General features: G+C 46.5%; 1 protein-coding gene across 3 annotated transcripts in view; it reads left to right on the top strand.

Annotated features, from left to right (window-relative positions):
* LOC126518071 (uncharacterized) overlaps window positions 1-20,237 on the top strand; it is a 158,975-nt gene that overhangs the window by 125,135 nt on the left and 13,603 nt on the right. The window lies entirely within an intron of this gene.

The following is a 20,237-nucleotide window of genomic DNA, read 5'->3' as shown; positions in this document are numbered from 1 at the left end:
ACACCGAAGGGGTTAAAAGCCAGAGGCAGGGAGCAGAGAGAAGCACTCGTCCATTCATTCATCTCTTTCGTTCTTCTTGCCACGGGCAGCAGCGTCCGATTTGCTGCCGGCCATCAACGACATTATGACTGTTAATTACTGCATGTTTTTATTGTAAATAATGTAAATAAACCCCCAGTTTTCATCTCAACATCCTCCTCTACGTCGGCCAACTCCCGCACTCAATGGCAAGATCCAATAACTGGTGGACAGCGGTGGGATTGTCCTCCAGATCCAATACCAGGTAGCCGCGGGCCATGGTCATCTTTCGGGCCCGTTCTTCCCTCATAAAAAAAAGTTCAAACTTTCCAACAAAGGTATTAACGAAAAAAAGTGCCCAGATTGCACGTTTCTTTTTTCTCGTTTTAACGGAAATTTTCCGCTTACGCGTTTTACTCGCTTACCCACGCATCTTGTTTTACGCACGCACTGCAATCTGGCTCAACTTCATGAAAAGTTACTACCGATTTACGCAGCGTTTGCCGAACTTGCACGTAGCAAACAAGCGGGAATAAATGTTCAGTGTTGTGATTTATAAGTTGCGAACAGGGGACAGCTGTGGACGAAGCCGCGCATGCGCACACGGGATGCACGCGTTCATCCGCGCCTTCCGGGAAACGCCGCGCATTTTCCAATGCTCTTTCTGTAACCTTCATCGCACGTGTGGTTGTTCAGTTTTACACGCAAGAGGGACGCTCGGCGCCAGCGGGCTTGCATCGAATGTCGAGGCGATGTATCGTGGCCCGCGACGAGACGTTTTGGCACGACGTACACGCTAGCGTTCGGGGAAAGGAAACAAGCAATTGAAGGAAACACTGAGACACATGAAGTAAGAATCAATGAAGAACGTAAGGACCACTTGCACAGTGAATACATCCACATATGTTCGAGCCAGCTTGCCCATCTCGTATTACCTGACCAGCCTTTGGCACGGTGCTTGCCGTCCTCGAAAAGCATTTTAGCGCAACCATACGGGGGCATGAGGAGTACAGTCGCGATCAATTTGAAGGTGATCGCTCGAGCGGCGACCAAAACTAGGAGCCGCGCCACGTTACGTCATCACCGTCGGTCGAGAGGGAAACATCAGATAGCTCCCCTCTTTCTCTTTTGGTATTCCCTGAAAAGCTGTCACTCCCGTCACCGTTCATGGCATAACCTGCGAATTCATTTCGATTGCGTTATGAGCTTTTGCACAGAGGCGTCATTGTTAGCCAAGATATGCACGAGGAAGCGACGCACACAAATCATTGCCATGAAAGGGAAACAAACATAAAAATGTGGCGAGTTGGTCTTGGGGGTGATGGTTGCAGCCTGGACGAGCATAATAGGGGAAGAAGGCAGCGCAATTTTTATCTTCGCAGTTCCGAAATCGGCCGCTATGCTGCTTGGAAAGCCCGCCAGTCGATGCTCGCGCGATCACCTTCAAATTGATCGCGACTGTACATTGACACTGCGGTGTCATCCTCTTGTCCCCGTCTGCACTCTAAGAACAGTTGCACCCTTTGGGGGGGGGGGGGGGGGCATGTTTGCCACAGAACAATGATCGTCATCTGTCTTGCCCGCATTTCCCTTCTTTAAGGCTGCGAGCCCGGCACTTCCAAGTTAGGAACGGCATGCGCGTTATCAGCATGACAGAGCATTCTCGACAGGAAAGTAACGGGTGCAGCGTTTTCATGAAACGAAACGTAAGCGAGAGGAATTATGGGGTTTTACGTGCCAAAACCTTTTTCTGATTATGAGGCACGCCGTGGAAGACTCCGGAAATTTTGACCACCTGGGGTTCTTTAACGTGCACCTAAATCTAAGTACACGGGTGTTTTCGCATTTCGCCCACATCGAAATGCGGCCGCTGTGGCCGGGATTCGATCCCGCGAACTTGTGCTCAGCAGCCCAACACCATAGCCACTGAGCAACCACGGCGGGTGAAACGCGAGCAAGACAGATGACGATTATTGTTCTGTGGCAAATTGCACCCCAAAGGGTGCAACTGTCTTTAGTGTGTGGTAGCGCTAAAAGGCTTTCCAGGATGCCTAACACGCGGCTGTAGTTGCGTTTCTTTTTTTTTGGCAAAACTGCCCACTCACCCAGACTCAGGGCCGTCAGGGAGGCAAAGGTAGCGTAGTCCGCAGCATCCGCGGTCGTGGTGGCCATTACTAGGGAGTTTTGGAAACACAGGACTCAAAATTAGGGAAACGCTGTTAGTCTTGCACACAATAGAATGCAAAGAGAGAAGCCAAGCAGAGTTTGGGCTCCTTGAGCAGGCTAAACCACTTGGGTGTGTACGCTCTTTCTAAACGTCTCCGTACTGGTCGATGCCGCCGTCCCTACAGCGGTCGAGGAATCGCTGACGTCAGCGGACTGCGCGATCGTAACACTTGCGGCCGTAGTCCAGGCTTGCCGTGATCAAAGAAACTTGCATTACATTAATGACATCTGGGAGGGGTGGCGAGGAAGATTAGTTTTATCTTGCACTGCGCTCCGGATGTACGAAAAGTGCCTGGTGCTGCATGATCGCGTATGTGCTAGAGATGTAAACGTTGGAGAATGCAGAAAAAATCGGCGGTCCGTCCGTCAGCCACGAGACATCACATTTACACGAAGCAACAAAAAAAAAAAAAAAAAAAGGAAAGCAGCTGCGTACTCAAGCTCCATTCTTGTTTCTATTTTTTTTTCTTGTGCACGAGCTTGTGTGTGCGCACGAATGAGTCTGCAGCGAGCAGAGCTGTCATGCGGAACCTCGTGAAAGCTGCTTGACAACTGTAGGTACCGGGCACAACAGGTTCATTTCTATATCTTGTTTTGTGATCGAGCTCGCAAAATTTGTATTTGTTTGCTACAACAGCTGGCGTTTGGGTGAAGGCTTTTGACGAGGCTATAAAGGGAACTGCCATCCTGCTTTGTCATTTTACTGCGAGAGCAGTTAAGAACTAGAATCTGGATTTTGCTGTTTGCTGCGGTCATCTGCACTACCCGTTCACACGTCACCGGGGGCCGTGTAGTCATTAGAGAGTGATAGCATAGAGAAAGAAATACTAGAGCAGGCACTCCTATAGAGCCCAGCGGCCCAATTGAATGCAGCGCACCAAGCCGTCAACACCTGAACCACATTTCCGGTTCCGGTTTCAAAACGCGCGCGTTTTGAATATTAGATGGTACGCGTCACGCTGGCTCCGTTTTTTTTTTCTTTTTTGCTTCTACTGCTCAACCGCGCGCGGTCTTCGCGCGAAATAGTTTTATTGTTAAGTAAAATTGATTGCGAACGATCTTCACAAGCCTCCATCGAATATGTGCCACGTGCAATTTCACAAATATGCAAGACGCCTTGCGAAATGAGCAAATGTTTATATTATTATTTATAAATGCTCGTTGCGGGCTTTTTGTGCATTCATCCAACGTTGCGGCACCAGGTAAGGAGCAGTATTTTCCGTAGGAAGCTCCACCAGACGACGTGAGCTGAAAGAATTGAATTACAAGAAAGCGTTATTTTGGTATTAACGTGCAAGAATAACGCGTGTAGAGGCGAAGCGTGCGAAAGTGGTGAATGGGCGCCATTACAAACAAAAGTAGTTTGTATCTACACACACGGCGTAGAAAATACGCGATTCCCGAAACAATACCGTGCATACCACAATAACATTCTAATTCCAAGCATTCCCCTCTTCCCGGACCTGATTTCCTGCACTTTAATAGCACGAATGCACGGGCTACGGCGCGTTTCGCGAACTTGGCTACAACCGACGCGATAGTACGCTACGAATACACACAAGTTGCCACAACACAGGCTCTCAACCAGACCATGCTGGACGCCCGCAGAACTCCCACTCGCACTCAAGACAAATGCTTGGGTGCCGCTCATAAGACAGAACTTTCGAGTTATTAGTTCCTGGCGTTTGAGCTCCTTGGCATTATCTCTTGCGCGTTCTGCAGGCGCAAGCGACACACTCCCGTGTTATCACTCTTGATAATTGCTCGTCGAGTTTTCGACAAGCGTGAGTACCAAAAGAAAGCCTAAATTGTTGCCGGAAGATAAAAATTGCCACAAACTTGTCGCAGTAAGACTCAGTGTGCGCCAAAGTAACTTTGTCACCACGGTCGAGCTGCTTCCTGCTGCGTCAGGACGGGCGCGGCGAGCGGGCCTCATAAGTAAAAAAAAAAGTACAGAAAATAGTTTTCAACCATGTTGGGCGTCAGTGATTGATTGATTGATTGAAAACTTTATTGTTCCACCGAGCTGGGGTGCCCGTCAGTGAAAGCGCCATGAACTTGTCTTGTCAGTGCATTAAAGCGCCGCGAAACCGTGCACCACGGCCGAGCATGCCTTTCGGTAACCGCGTCACAGCGCCAGGTGCGCCCACTGCGCTCGAAAGGTGCCCCAAAAAGTAATGAAATGAGTTGCAATATTGTTGGCGGTCAGAGAAAGCGCCAAAACTTGTCGCAGTAATGCCCCAACCACTGGCACGCGCTGGAAAGCTTCGGCGCGCGCCGAAGGGTCAAATGCGTCAAAGCGTCGGTCGGGAACTCGGTGAAGCGGAACGTCGCGCAGCGATTATGTCTTCTGCCGATGCTAGAAGTTTGCCGACGCGCGGCGAAGCTGCGCCGGCGTGCACCAATGAGAGGCTGCGACGCCTCGCAGGCGTCAACCAATCGGAGGCTGCGGAGCCTCTGGCTGCTAAGCCTGTAATGGCCGACCGTGCGAAGACGCCGGCACCAACGATCGTCCGAGTTTTTTTGGACGCACGACGCGCGCGACACTGTTCCTGAAAGACAGTGTTGTAATAGTAGGCCGACAACGGCACGACCGACCGACCGACGACCGTGGGTTGTGGCAGTGCGACGTGGATCCGAAGCGACTTCGAACGACGCCGACTAATCCAACCTGCCCACTGGGTTCCGCCGGGCTCGGTACGATCGTCTGCTAAAACAGCCAACCGAATCACGATTGCCGCAACGTCTGTGCTTGTTGTATGTGCATTTTGTTGTGCTCAAAACGAATGGAAACACGTTTACGAGCTCCGAAGTCTGGATAATCAACACTCGCCTATCGCCGATGTTGTTTACGTTACGCGTAGGCCTAGCGCGTCCATCGAGTTCGTAACTGGCGAGTGAACGAACTCACCTGAGAAACTCTGTCGAAGGAAATGAATTTTCAGGTCCGTTTAGTGCTGCAGTGATATAAAATATGGCACTCTTGACTTCGTGTGACCTGTGATGTGGTGAATGAACCGTGTGGAAGATGGGTTGGTCAACCGCGGCGTGTTTCGTGTGGTGTCGGTTGACTCAAGTTTAACGGGCAAGCTCTGCGCTGTTTCCAGTGGTAAAGATAACTTCCGAAAGTGAAATACACTAGTAGCCCAACTATTGGAAGTACTTACATAATCAGCCGTGCCGCCTATTTCAGCTGACACTGCGCTCGTCTATTCGGCATGTGAATACAGTTCAGTACAAGTTCACTGTACTCATTCACTCACTTCTTTCAAGTGCGTCCGTCTTTTGGGCTAGTTGAGGATAATTCGCTCGTGTAGCAATCAAGAACACTGACGCACTGAAGCATACGTGACAACGCAGTCATGTTTGAGTGAGTGTGTCGTTATAGTTGAGCACTGCAAAAAGAAATTATCTGTTTGCAACGTGTGCCCTGTGTGCAGTGCATAGCAGGACCTGCATCATGCAAGACCAATGCATGTAGCAGCGTATACCACGATTGCTTCGATGCCCGCTTCAGAAGCAGCAAGTACGGAGTCAATGAAACTGTAATTGATTTTTTATCTCACTTTTTGCTTATGGAAAGTGTAGATGGTGTGAGTGCATTGTGGGGAAAGTGAAAAGGTGTCATCAGTGTTTTGTGCAGTCAGTATGCTTAAACTGCTGGAATCCCTTCAGCCTCCACTAAAATGTTTCTTGCTGCGATACTACAAATTGTAGTCAGGACAAAGATGTACTCAAAACCAAGTTACTAATGCATCTGCACAGAATGTGTTTGATTAACAAGTTAACGCTTCCACAACAACAATATGCCGATGCACAGCATATGTGCTTACAATAAATACATTCCGTAAAGGTGAACGACTGGGCCTACAATATCAAACTTTGTAGTAGCACCGTAAAAAGTGCTGCCATGCGTATCAGCCACAACGAAACTGCTGCACGTCCAACCTTCTTCCTTGGAGGCACTTCTATAAAGATTGTTCGGGCCCTTCCCATTCTGGGTGTAGCATGTAGCTGTTCTCTCAACGTTTCCACATATGTCACCAGCACTGTATGTAAGCACCGGCCCTTTCTTGGGTTTGTGTCCCGTGTCTCCCTTCCCTGATGACCTAAGGTTTTCCGAGCACTCTACACTTCTATCATTCTGTCACGACTTGAGTACTGCTCATCAGTATAGTTCCCGTACCAAACTCTCGACGCTGACAAACTTAAGCTTGTTCAGCGCCGGACAATACGCACCCTTTACTCCCGTCTTTTCGGTTGTCACAAGCTCATGCCAGCCTTCGACGATTGCCTCAAACCCCTCAAGTAGCACACCCTGCAATACCAACGCAACGTTGCACTAGTCTATACTGCAGGGTGTTTGACGTCTCTGTGGACAGCAGTAATCTTTCTTCAGTTCGTCTGAACAAGTGGTCAGCACAGCCTGAGCCCTCATCACGCCTGTATGGCCCGACACCACAATTCCATGATTATATCTGGCATGCAGAGCTTTCTCTCCACCCCCCTGGCGATTTGGATTCTCCTTCCTTGGAACCAGACTTCATTGGCGCTCCTGTGTGTTGTGCACCTGTTGAATGTGTGTGTGTGTGTGTGCCGTGCTGTGTTATTGAGCAAGTGTGTGTGCACGTGGAGGGGAAGGAAGTGTCTTCTGCATCCTGCAAATTCCTGCTTTAGATGGCTGGTTATCAGATGCTCTAACATACAGGCATCAGCCTTCTTTTTAGTCTAGTGTGCCAAGTTACCACTAAGATTATTATTATTATTATTATTATTATTATTAGAATCATCACTTTGATCACATTGATTGTGTTGAAGCCAGCGTGACACATAATTCAAAATATTTCTGGAGCTTTGTGGGCTCTCTCTTCTAAAAGGAGTGCCAAAGATGTACGTCTTCTTCATGAAAATAGCGGTGTTGTTTCGAACACTGCTGATGCCTTTGCAGAACATTTCTGTTTGCTATATGGTGTGAAATATGCTTCAAGTAACCTTCCTTCTCAGTCTGGCGCAGTGTATGCTAACAGTCAATGAAAACCTCGTGTCCAAGTATATGAAGTGCCTTAAACTTTGCCTTAAACTTTCCCTTTCTTGTGGTGTTGATGGTATTTCCTCCACAGAGCTTAACCCTTTGAGACGCTGTCTACACAATTGGGCACAGCAGGAGCTTGCATCAATAGCAAAAGCACTGATGAAAGTAATGGTATTTAAAATGTGTTTCATACATCTTGAAACACTTATTATTGGAACTGTGGTGCAATTTTGAATAATGTGCAGAATGTTCTAACAAAATGAGTGGGAAGGTAGAGGGCTGGGTGTTGTTACTCTGCGTCAGTATGTTGTATGTAACGGGTTCACTTCTTTCATTGTTTTTTACAATGTCGTGCACCAGGCATAATTGTCAAGTGGCTGGATAAGTGCTTTTCAACCTTTTCAAAACATGAAATAGTACATGTTTTCATATTTTGTGTTCCTGTAGTGAGTTTTCGCATGGAGTCGAAATTTTGTAAACTTGACAAAACTCGCTAAACAATTGAAAATTCTTAATATTTGCTGCAGCTGTACACTTTCTACGATTCTGAGGATGCAAGAGATGTGGTGAAAGCAACTTTTCAATCAACGGGATAAAGTGGTGTCTGAAAGGGTTAAGACGTATGGAAGCATACTTGTTCCTCGTTCTCACAAGCATCTTCAATAGTTCCCTAAAGTCTAGTACCTTTTCTAGCACTCGGAAGGTAGCATGAACATTGCCCATGCACAAATCAGGTGCTAGATGTGCAGTTACTAACTGCCGACCTATATCTATCCTCTTCAGTGCGTCAGGTGTTTGAATCGATATGGGATTCCTCGCTTTCTGTTAGTGCTAAGAGCATTTTAATAAATGAACAGCATGACTTTGTGTGCCGACATTTCAGACTTTCAGACTATTTCAGACTGTCAACAGTGTTCACCACTGCATCGACTTCCAAAAAGACATTTTTTCCCTCTCAAACTGGTGCAGAAGCAATAAGTACTCTTAAATGCTTCCAACACTATGGCATTAAGTTATATGCACAAAACGCACCATGTGAAATTTTGATACACCCTACGTGATGCTCCACTCCTTAGGGTCGATGAAATGAAAGATCTTGGTGTGTACTTGGACAAAATGCTAAGCTTCTCTTCACATAGATAATTACACAAGATGCCCTTCACGCTCTTGGAATTGCATGCCTTATATTGCATGATTTCCACTCACCTGTTGTGTTTCTGAAATTCTGCTGTGTGCCTCCAACTACTAGAGTATGCCTCTGTAGGAGGGGGGTGCAATGAGCAAATCTAATTCCGACCTCATTGAACGCATCCAGAATAAATTGATATCTATTTTAAAGCACCACTTTTGCCATTATGGCGACCACAGTTGAGCCTTCTCAAATATACTTCAGCTCGCACCTCTAGATTCAAGTCTTAATTAATCACACCTTTTGTTCCTGTATAAGGTGGTCCATGACATTATACATTCCTTAAAGCTTCTTGATCATATGCATTTGTTCGTGCCGCAACAGTATACCAGGTAGCATTCCACATTCGTTGCCTGGGCTTGTTACAAGATTGTGCTAATAAGACTCGACTGCAAAACATACTTCAGAGTTCATTTCCTGTGTTTTGTGTATCTGTAGTTAATCACGTAGGATTAACTCCCTTTTACTTTTCCGCGTTTCCTTTTTTCCCTATTTGTTTCTCTATCTTCCATTTTTTTGTCTACTACATTCATGTTTTCTCTACATTTTGTCTCACATAGTGCTCGTTAAGTGCACCAGTACAAAGGCTCTCTAGCTGTTCCTGGGCACTACAATAAAAATTTGAATGATTGATTATTATCATAGTATAAAATTGTGCTTTTTAAGTATGTTCTAGTATACTATTTTAGTGCAGTAGCTTTCGTGCAAATAAAAAAAAGGCATGAATTAAGAAGAGAGAGAGAAAATGATAAATGAAAGGTAGGGAGGTTAACCAGGACTGAGCCCGGTTGGCTACCCTACACTGGGGAAAGGGAAAGGGGTTGGAAAGATTAAAAGAAGAGAAAGTCCACTGGGGATATCAGTCGGTCACTCAGTCTGGATCACAGACGCTGACTCAATCTGGTATCTTTCAAATATCGCAGCAGCGCTTTTGTGGCCTTTTGTAGCTGCGATATGCGAGGCCATGGTCCCAAGATCTTGTTCAATGTGAACGGCTTTCCATCTACCTGTTTGAGAGCTCTGCAGAGGTCTTGCCTTTCATCTTCAAAAGATGGGCAGTAGCACATTAGGTGTTCTATGGTTTCCTCGACACCGCAGGCATTGCACTCGGAGCTATCAGCCATTCCACTCAAAAATGCATATGCACTGGTGAATGCGACGCCCAAACGTAAGCGGCACAGCACTGTTTCCTCATTTCGCAGAAGACCTGGTAACAGCCGCAGTTGCATAGAGGGATCGAGGGAATGCAATCGATGTTGAGTGAATTCAGGTGTGTGCCACTTTTCCAATGTCAAAAGAGTGCGCTAGCTTGCCTAAGTGTTGGGCTGCGTCGGTCCGCTATAAAGGTACAGAAACAAGGGTTGCTCCTTCGTGTGCTTTCCTAGCAGCTTCGTCAGCGAGGTCGTTGCCGGAGATACCGCAATGACCAGGCAGCCACTGAAACATGACGTCGTGTCCTTTCATGATCATGTGATGGTGCATTTCTCGTATCTCCGACACGAGTTGTTCACATGACCTGCGACGAAGAGATGACAGAAGACATTGTAAGGCCGCCTTTGAATCGCAGAATATTGCCCACCGATTAGCCGGTTGGTTATTAATATAATCAACGGCACCTCGGAGGGCAACAAGCTCCGAACCGGTCGATGTTGTCAAGTGAGAAATCTTGTATTGGATGCTTAGTGATCGTGATGGTATAACCACTGCGCTGGTGGAGCTGGTCTGAGTGGAAGAACCATCCGTATATATGTGGACTCGATCAAAGTAGAAAGTGTGCAAACAATCCAGAGCTGCTTGCTTCAAGGCCAAGGTAGGCAGGACGGTCTTCTTTCTTATCCCTGGAACCGTAAGACTCACTTGAGGTTGTTTTAAACACCACAAAGCTGAGGTTGAACGTGCTGAGGGTGTGAAGCCCGATGGTAAGGAGGCACGATGGATGCTGACCTTGTTGGAGAAGGACGCCTGTGGTCGTCGTTCTGGCATGAATTAAGAAAGTGCAATAATATGCTATGTGCCTGATCATATGCATTGTGCTATTAATTTCTTCTGAGTTTTAATAGTGGCTGGCTACAGTATGCAGTGTTGTGCAATAAGATAATATGCCACAGCAATTATTGCGTGCCTCGCAGAACAAATTGAATATATCTTTCTCAGTCAAAACATCATAGCAGGCTGAAAACAATAAACTGCAATTTTTCTTTTTGTGGTGACGAAGTGTATAAATTGTGAAAATAACCTGTTTATATATTTCTTATACTATGCAAATGAGCTGCTCCCATACATTCGAATAAGTGCTTCAATAGTACGACTTGGCAAAGGGTAACGAAAGACTCCCATTAAAACCCTCTAATTCTCAAGCTTGTATTATCTGACGGTATGTCATTTCATTAATGTAAAGAAAGGCAAACTTGATATGTGGAAACCAGTTACAATAGAACATGGCCCTTACACTGTGAAAATGTTTTGTAGCAATACACTCAATGTGAAGGCCTCCGGATGCGGTGTTGATGCATCAAAACAGCCTAGACTAATAGAGGTGCTCCATGGGCTAGATTTGGCAGAATCAAGAATTGGGGGGAGACAAGATACAAGTTACATACATTTTAGCTATTCTAGTTTTTTTTTGTGTGTGTGTGTGTGTGTGTGTGTGAGTGCTACAGGTGTTTCAATTCTGTTTTGCTGATTTTCTCAGAACCCACTTTTTCACAGTTCTCTCATGCACCAACAAGCATAATTATATTGACACGGATGCTTTATTTGTAGCCGGTTACCGTATTTCTCCGGCTAAAAAATGTTAAACGTTATCGCTCGGTGCAGGATGCGCCTGAACGTATCGGAAGTTTCGCGAATGTTATCGATGGTTCTGTCTGTTGTCGACGAACCTTGCTAATCTGATTGCATACGCGACACGAATTGTGTTGTAGTTTCTGGAAGGCGCGCGGGCACCAGCGAATAGGCTGTAACTTTCGACGACTGCCGTATGCAAACCTACGCGCTTGACCCGCAGATGAGATTTTCTACGATTGCCGACATTGCTCGCCGCTATCGTTGCGATTGAGCCGGCACTATTTATTTACCGTCACTACTACGTGGCAATATTTCCAACACAGATTTTTTTCAGTTATACATTGCACGCCCAATTCTTACATAGATGGCTGTGCAATAAGCTACCAAAAAATGAAATGGTGCAACAGTTTTCGTCGTGCAGGTGTTTGCAAAGCGATCTTGCAGACAGACGACGCGCGAGCGCTGATGTCGATATTTTGTACACTATTCTTACTTCAAAAATAAAAAAACTGTTGCGGCAGGTGTATATTCATTATTCAAACGTGTTTTTTATATCTAAAAGCACATACAGATCACTAACTTATTGTTTCAAGCTTAGTTTACAGCAGGCTGTTTTAGGCCGGACTTTGACGGATGAAGACGGTATAGTCCAGCAACAGTGCGCCGCAGCCGAGGAGCCAGCTTCGGCGCGCGTCGGAGCTTGTCTCCAGTGGTTGCGCGCCCTTTCCCTCCAGCCGAAGCGAAGCGGCGCGTTCGCTTGCCAGCGCGCGCCGAAGCTTTCGGCGCGTGCCAGTGGTTGGGGCATAACATTCAGTACACGCGAAACTGCGTCACAGCGCGCTGGGCGACCATAGCGTGCCCAAAAACTACCCAAATGAGTTAAGATAATATTGGGGCTGATAGCGTCGCAAACATCTCCCAGTGCGATTCATTAATTCAAATCAACTGCGCCACGACGGCCACGCTGTTTTTCGTTAACTGCGTCACAAGTCTAGCCTAGGAGCCGGGCAGTAAGCCAATTGCCAGAAGTGCGTCGCAGACTGTCGAACAAGCTTTCTCACCTTGCTGTAGTACAGTGGTGCCATGTCGAAGTTCCGAAGAAACGCATGAATTCGCCGGGAGGCGACCAAACCAGGCTTAATCCCAAAATAGAAAAACAGGCAGACGCGTGCCCGAACAGGCTATATACCGTTCGCTTACAGCGTTCGCTTACCCGAACGCTCAGATGTGCGGCCAGTCTCGCTTCGGCGGTGTGTCTGACGAATGACACAAGCATCTGGCTCGTCATTCACCGATTCGCCTGTCGCTAGGCAACGGAAGTAAGCCGCAAAGTTTAATTTAATTTATACGCAGATACTTTAACTTTTGCTGCGAAAGAATAAAAAGAACAAAACAATTTCTGTTAATCTCCTTTCACATTCTTTTTTTTTCGATGCTCGCGGCAGCAACCGGTCGGCGTTGATACTACAGCGTGACGTATTTCCTGTTTCCAATTTTCGCCGAGTGTCCGCTCTTGTTATATTGCTGTCTCTATGGTGATAGCTCGGCGGGTTTGAAGTAGACGTCGATGGTGTTCCGTTGACGGCATTGATACCGGAGCCCAAGTGTCTATAATGAGCGCTAACCTATGTCGGCGTCTCAAAAAAGTTATTACGCCTGCTACCACTCGAGCCGTACGAGTCGCCAATGGCGCCACTGTTGCCGTCAGGGGTATGTGGACTGCTCGCATAGGAATTGCTGGCCGCCAAGTTCCACTCCTGTTCACCGTGCTGACCAGTTGCCCTCATGACCTAATCTTCGGGCTCGACTTTCTGACGACGCATTCTGCCCTCATCGACTGTTCCACCGGTACGCTGTGCCTCGAGCTTCCTCTTGTTCAGACGTTCGCCCCGAACAACCGAACACCCTCTGCATTACAGCGTTTGTTCGCTTACCTCCAAAAGCCCTAACTTCCGTCGAATTGGCCTCAACGGCAACCGTGCTTAATGGCGACTATGTCGTCGCACCTATTCGTGATGTCCTCCTGGCGCGCGACATCGCTGTGCCACACTCCGTCGTAACCCTTGCCATGGTGGATCCACACGAGGGGCTAAATCCGTCTTTTCCGCGACGGACGGCGCATCACGTGACTACGCGTCACAGATTCATGCCGTCCGCGCGTCGTCTGGCGACCCCCACGGACGGAAAATGCCGAGATATATAGAAGGTGGCCAGAAAAACTGGCCACCTTCTATACGCAATGCCTCATTACTTCGAGTGTACTGGAATCTTGGAAGAATGCTAACGTAATCCTAATTCATAAGAAAGGGGACGCCAAAGATTTGAAAAATTATAGACCGATCAGCTTACTGTCCGTTGCCTTCAAAGTATTTACTAAGGTAATCGCAAATAGGATCAGGAACACCTTAGACTTCTGTCAATCAAAGGACCAGGCAGGATTCCGTAAAGGCTACTCAACAATAGACCATATTCACACTATCAATCAGGTGACAGAGAAATCTGCAGAATATAATCAACCCTTATATATAGCTTTCATTAATTACGAGAAAGCGTTTGATTCAGTCGAAACTTCAGCAGTCATGGAGGTATTACGGAATCAAGGTGTAGACGAGCCGTATGTAAATATACTGAAAGATATCTATAGCCACTCTACAGCCACCGTAGTCCTCTGTAAAGACAGCAACAAAATCCCAATAAAGAAATCCCAATAAATAAAGAAGGCAGGGAGATACGATCTCTGCAATGCTATTCACAGCATGTTTACAGGAGGTATTCAGAGACCTGTATTAGGAAGAATCGGGGATAAAAGCTAATGGAGAATACCTTAGTAACTTGCGATTCGCTGATGATATTGCCTTGCTTAGTAACTCAGGGGATCAATTGCCATGCATGCTCACTGACTTGGATAGGCAAAGCAGAAGGGTGGGTCTCAAAATTAATCTGCAGAAAACAGAAAGTAATGTTTAGCAGTCTCGGAAGAGAATAGCAGTTTACGATAGGTAGCGAGGCAGTGGAAGTGGTAAAGGAATACATCTACTTAGGGCAGGTAGTGACTGCGGATCCGGATCATGAGACTGAAATAATCAGAAGAATAAGAATGGGCTGGGGTGCGTTTGGCAGGCATTCTCAGCAGGTTGCCATTATCCCTCAAGAGAAAAGTGTATACCAGCCATGTCTTACCAGTACTCACGTACGGGGCAGAAACCTGGAGCCTTACGAAAAGGGTTCTACTTAAATTGAGGACGACGCAACGAGCTATGGAAAGAAGAATGATAGGTGTAACGTTAAGGGGTAAGAAAATAGCAGATTGTGTGAGGGAACGAACGCGAGTTAATGACATCTTAGTTGAAATCAAGAAAAAGAAATGGGCATGGGCAGCACATGTTATGAGGAGGGAAGATAGCCGATGGTCATTAAGGGTTACGGACTGGATTCCAAGGGAAGGGAAGCGTAGCAGGGGAGGGCAGAAAGTTAGGTGGGCGAATGGGATTAAGAAGTCTGCAGGGACAACATGGCCACAATTAGTACATGACCGGGGTAGTTGGAGAAGTATGGGAGATGCCTTTGCCCTGCAGTGGGCGTAACCAGGCTGCTGCTGCTGCTGCTGCTGCTGCTGATGATGATGATGTGTTCAAAACAAATAATAATAATAATTTCTGTCGGCCTGTCAGTTTGGGAAATTAGACTGTTTGTCTGCTGGCGGTCCTTTCGTTTATGACGCTTTGAGTCTCGCCAAAAATAACTCGCTGTGTCCCAGGCTCCGTTGTGAGGTATATTTAAGGATAAGCTCTGCGGCTAAGTCATACAAGAAACTACCTAATATCTCTCTCGTGTTATTGGCAAAAAATGCTTCATCTATTGTTGTCTCCGCAAGAATGATTTTGTATAGTTACACCTCAAATGACGGTGTTGCTGATTATAACGTTGTAAAAAGGTAAAAAAAAAAACTGGTATTGTATATTGCGAATGTGTAGTGAGAGGATTAGCTGGTGATTACGACTTGGTGTTTAATTTAGTCTTGGTATGTGTAATCTGTGGCTCTTATAAATGCTCTTCTTTTTGTCGTTCAAAAATCGCGTGTTCTTACTGCTATTATCGCTTCAGTGTTTGGTGGTTAACGCGGCGTACAATCATGTTCGTATTGGTCCGCGCTCGCAATTGTGTGCTCTTTAAGTGCTTATGCTTATGTAATTCTTAAATGTGCTCGTGGCAGGTTTTATCCGTTGAATGACTCAGATACTTTGTGAACGAAATCAACTGAATGGAACCGACAAAAGATACGAAAAACGTTCCGCTTCACAGACATCATGCATCTCTCAGTGATGCCTATACACTGAAGCGGAATACATTAGTAGCAAACCACTCCAAGCAACTCCAATGTGCGTCTGTCTTTTTAGTAGGCTGCTGCTGACATTTCTGGAACAAAATAAGGAAATTACGCACATTTTCACTTTCCCCCAAAAGTTCTTGAAATACAGAAACTGTAAATAATGTCAGACATTTTAGGCCTGTACGTGTAGCCACACTGCAGTGCGTGCACTCGATGCTCAAGGGATCCACACCGTGCAACTATCGAATTCGGCTTGATTGTTTATTTCGCGAAGCGTTTGTGTTGTTTTGTTGTTTTTTCTTTTTGGCACTTGCCACATCCGGCAAGCATTCGCGGGTGGGATGCATGTGACGACAGTACTGGTGATATTCAGGAGCCAGCGGACAACGAAACCGAACTTTTACGTATAATCATGTCTGGATATTCACCGGTGTGTTCGCAGGGAGCGAGTTTGTTATAGGAAAGGCCGAGAAAGTCGACGCAAGCTAGTATGCTCTGTCTTGCCACCTTGCGCAGGAGGTGAAACAAGAGAAGGGAGGGGGGGACCAAAGAATGATGACATAGAGGATAGCGAGAGGTAATACGTATACATAAGAACGACTTAACACTATCGCTTTTTTGAAAGTCTCAAGTCCAGTGCGGCGCTTTGCAAATAGTCCATAACAGCTATCGTATAGCTGTTGCTGCTGATCTGCGGTCAAACAATGCGGCAGCAGGAGTACCTTCCGACGACGGTTGCGTTCCGTTGCATGCCAGCGTGGAAGCTAGCGTCTTTCGGCTGCGGCACATACTGAAGCCAGTTGCTAAACACATGTTGGAGAGAGACAGAGAGAGAGAGATAGTGAAAGATGGAGGGAGTAGACTTTACTAAAGAAGGGTTATGTCATTGGGGATGGTGGTTGCGGCGCCCATTTCCAGGGGAGCGGGCTTGCACCGGGAGTCGGGGGCGCCGCTCCGCGACACTATTTTCCATTTGTCCAGGGTTTGCCGTTGCTTGATACGCCCTCGGGAAGGCGCCGCAGCCCGGGCAGGAGGAGGAGGAGGAGGAGGAGGACGCTGTAGGCTGTAGGTGAATCTTGCCTTGCAAGGCACGGCGGCAATTGCGGCACAATCGCAAGCAAGCAAACAAACAAGTAAAAACAAAACAAAACGACCGTGACTGTTCAGAAGCGCAGCACGAGACGGTCGATGTAACCAGGCGATGCGCACAGCCAAGCGGAACGGGACACGAACTTGCGCAAGCTGCCGCGCAGGGCCGTCCGCGAGCACGACACAATGCCCCGAAGGGAACCTGCCAGTTACCAATAATCTTATGGCAGGAGTCTGGGTAGCCGGCGTAGCACAGAAGGCGTTAAAAAAAAGTGGAGCCGAAAGAAAGTGTTGATCTGTCTCCCGCTGGTCAGCAGCGTACCCAATTCGGGTTGTCCGCACTGCGTAGCCTCGAGCGAAGGGGATGCCCAGTCTAAACGAAGCTTCGTAGGTAAACGAGCGACGGATGATGCACAATGTGCAGTTACTCGTTCTGGGGGGCGCGGATGTCCGGAGTGCTTAGCTGGCTTTAGAACAGCTGACAAAAAGGGTCTCCGCCAGGCTAGGGCGCGTCACACAGACTCGCCGAGGCGAAATACCTCGGCGACAGCTTGCCGAAGATGTGCCCACCTATGCGTGTATACACTCTTGCAGCGAGGAGACGCAAAGAGGAGCTGTGGACCGTGTAACGAGCGGTATGGAACGGAGAGCGACAGGCGTAAATTTTGGAAATGCAAGAACGGGGCAGGGCTCAGCGCTTGTCTTCGATCTCGTTCTTGTCGTCCTTGTTTCGTTTCCCAGCTCGCAATTTGCATCGTGGATCACTATTTTATTTATTTATTTATTTCATAATACCCCTAAAGGTCCCCGAAGGGGTATTACATAGGGCGAACCGATACATGAAAAAATGTGAGCTTTGCGCGTTACGGATAAAAACAACTGAAGTACACAAAAGTTATACAAAATTTTTACAAAAGAAAACACAGAAGTTATACATACGTACGATATCTTGCAAAATACACAAGTAAAACTATATACGAAATAGATTAGTCAAGTGAAACTCAGATAGAAAATACAAAACTGTCTGAGAAAACAAATTAAGGGAATTAAATAGGCACAATGTAAAAGAAGTAAAACGAGGTGTTGCTCTAAACTGCGTCAGTTGTCACCTTAACAAATTAAAAAATTAAATTATGGGATTTTACGTGCCAAAACCACTTTCTCATTATGAGGCACGCCGTAGTGGAGGACTCCGGAAATTTCGACCACCTGGGGTTCTTTAACGTGCACCTAAATCTAAGTACACGGGTGTTTTCGCATTTCGCCCCCATCGAAATGCGGCTGCCGTGGCCGGGATTCGATCCCGCGACCTCGTGCTCAGCAGCCCAACACCATAGCCACTGAACCTTAACAAATTAATGAGACATGAATCCACTTGTACAATGTGCACGCAGAACGGTAAGACAAATAATAAAAACAATATATGCACTGAACAACGTATGAAGAAACAGTACATGATGGATATTTACACGTAACTATTGTGTAAAATTTCCTGCAAGGTTGCGAAATCGGTTTGAGTAGCAATGTGTGATGGTAGGTTATTCCATGCAACAATTGTTCGGGGAACGAAGGAGTTAGCATAGTTTGCTGAGCGACAACTGATGCGTTTTATCTTGGAGATATGGTCTGTGCGTGGAAAGAAGGCTGTCGCTGGTTAGAAGATACGGTGAAGGTGCTGATGATGATAAAGTTTGTGCAGCAACGACAGGCAGGCAATTCTGCGGCGATGTGATAAGTAGTCAAGCTGAGCGCGAGCTTTTAGTGCTGAAATGTTAGTATAGGGTGAATAATCAGAAAAAATGAAACGGGCCGCGCGGTTTTGCAGTGATTCGATTTCTTGGGTGAAATATGTTTGAAAAGGATTCCAGATAGCTGATGCATACTCGATTTTGGGGCGTATTAATGTGATGTATGCTAGTCTGCGTAGTTTAGCTGGAGCGTGCTGAAGGTTGCGTTTGAGGAGGTCTAAAGAGCGGTTAGCTGATGCCAACGTCAGGCGGATGTGGTGATGCCACGTTAGATGAGACTGTAAGTGAACACCAAGGTGAAGAAGGATCTGAAGTTGTAAGTTCAATTATGTTGTTAGATATTACATACGGTGTTGGAATACGGTGGTTGCGCCTAGTAAATGATATTAACTTCGTTTTAGCTGTATTAAGAGTCATCAACCATGTTGAACACCATGTGTTAATGCGTTAAGGTCGGTTTGAAGAATATCTTTGTCATTGTCGCATGAAATTAATCGATATATTACGCAGTCATCGGCAAAAAGTCTGATGTGGGAAGACACACAGTTAGGCAGGTCATTAATATAGATTAAGAAAAGTAAAGGGCCAAGAACGCTGCCCTGCGGAACACCGGAGGTTACTTTGGTAGAAGAGGAATTACTGTTCTTAACAGACGTACATTGTACTCTGGATGAGAGGAAATCCTTAATCCATCCAATAACGGTTGGGTGTGTGTTAAGGTTCATTAGCTTTAGTACTAGTCTATGGTGAGCAACGCGATCGAAAGCTTTCGAGAAATCCAGGAAGATAGCATCAACTTGAAACCCTAGGTCTAGGTATGAATGTATGTCATGTAAAAAGCCGGCTAACTGTGTTTCGCATGAATAACCACGGAAGAAAGCCATGTTGGTAATCAACAATAATTTTGGGCTCTTCTAAGTAGTTAATGATTTCAGTATAGAACATGTGTTCAAGTAGTTTACAAATAGTACTAGTCTGAGAAATGACTACCCGGGTTGCATAGTTTAGAAGGCAAACGCGGATAGGTCGTTTTGTAGTTTAGATAAAAAGAATGAAGCGAAGCTGGGACAGATCCTGCTTGCTAGCTTAACTATATTATTTTACTTGATTAACGCAGCAAGTTGGGCGAGTTGGTGACTGAACATATTCCTAATGGTGGGCAGTGCAAACCGGATGAAGGACAAAAGGAAGTGGGCGGTACGAGGGCAGGATAACAACTCGTGTCGGCCACTTCCTTTTGTCCTTCGTCCGGGTTGCGCTGGCCATCCATGCTTGACTAGATTCACTTTGACCGGGCGCGTGCAGAGTTAACGTGCTCTGTTATGCAGTAATTTCCAAAACGGAACTGTGGCGTAATTGAAGACATTGCGATATTGCTTCCTCAGATGAGGATGGAGTGAAAGGCGCGTCGCCCGTGGACTTCTAGGCGAAGTTGTTTGCTGCAACTGCTTATCATTTGTAAGTATCTGTAAATGAAACGTTCTCGGGTAGCAATATATAAGACTGGCAGTTATTCTCACTTAAGGAACCTCGCCAGCGCTCCGTGAACTGATCACCAGGTGTGCGCGAATATGTGAAACTTTCGAATTGCGAATCAGATATTGTGCTATTCGATTTGGTCTTCGAAGCGGACGGGGATTCTTCAGAAATTACGGGCACTTTGCGAATAGCTATGGTATGTTGGATAAAATTGCGCCAGAAGTGTAATAAACTTGATTTCGGCGGCCATAGTTGGCGCAAAGCGCGATAAGTCATTTAGCGTACGACGAGGACGACGACGAGCGCGCGATCATTGGCACGCGCGGTTACACCGACGCC

Source organism: Dermacentor andersoni, chromosome 11 (assembly GCF_023375885.2).
Source record: "Dermacentor andersoni chromosome 11, qqDerAnde1_hic_scaffold, whole genome shotgun sequence".
Lineage (NCBI taxonomy): Eukaryota > Metazoa > Arthropoda > Arachnida > Ixodida > Ixodidae > Dermacentor > Dermacentor andersoni.
The sequence above is the reverse complement of the archived record's forward strand: the minus strand, read 5'-3'. Positions and strand labels throughout refer to the sequence as shown.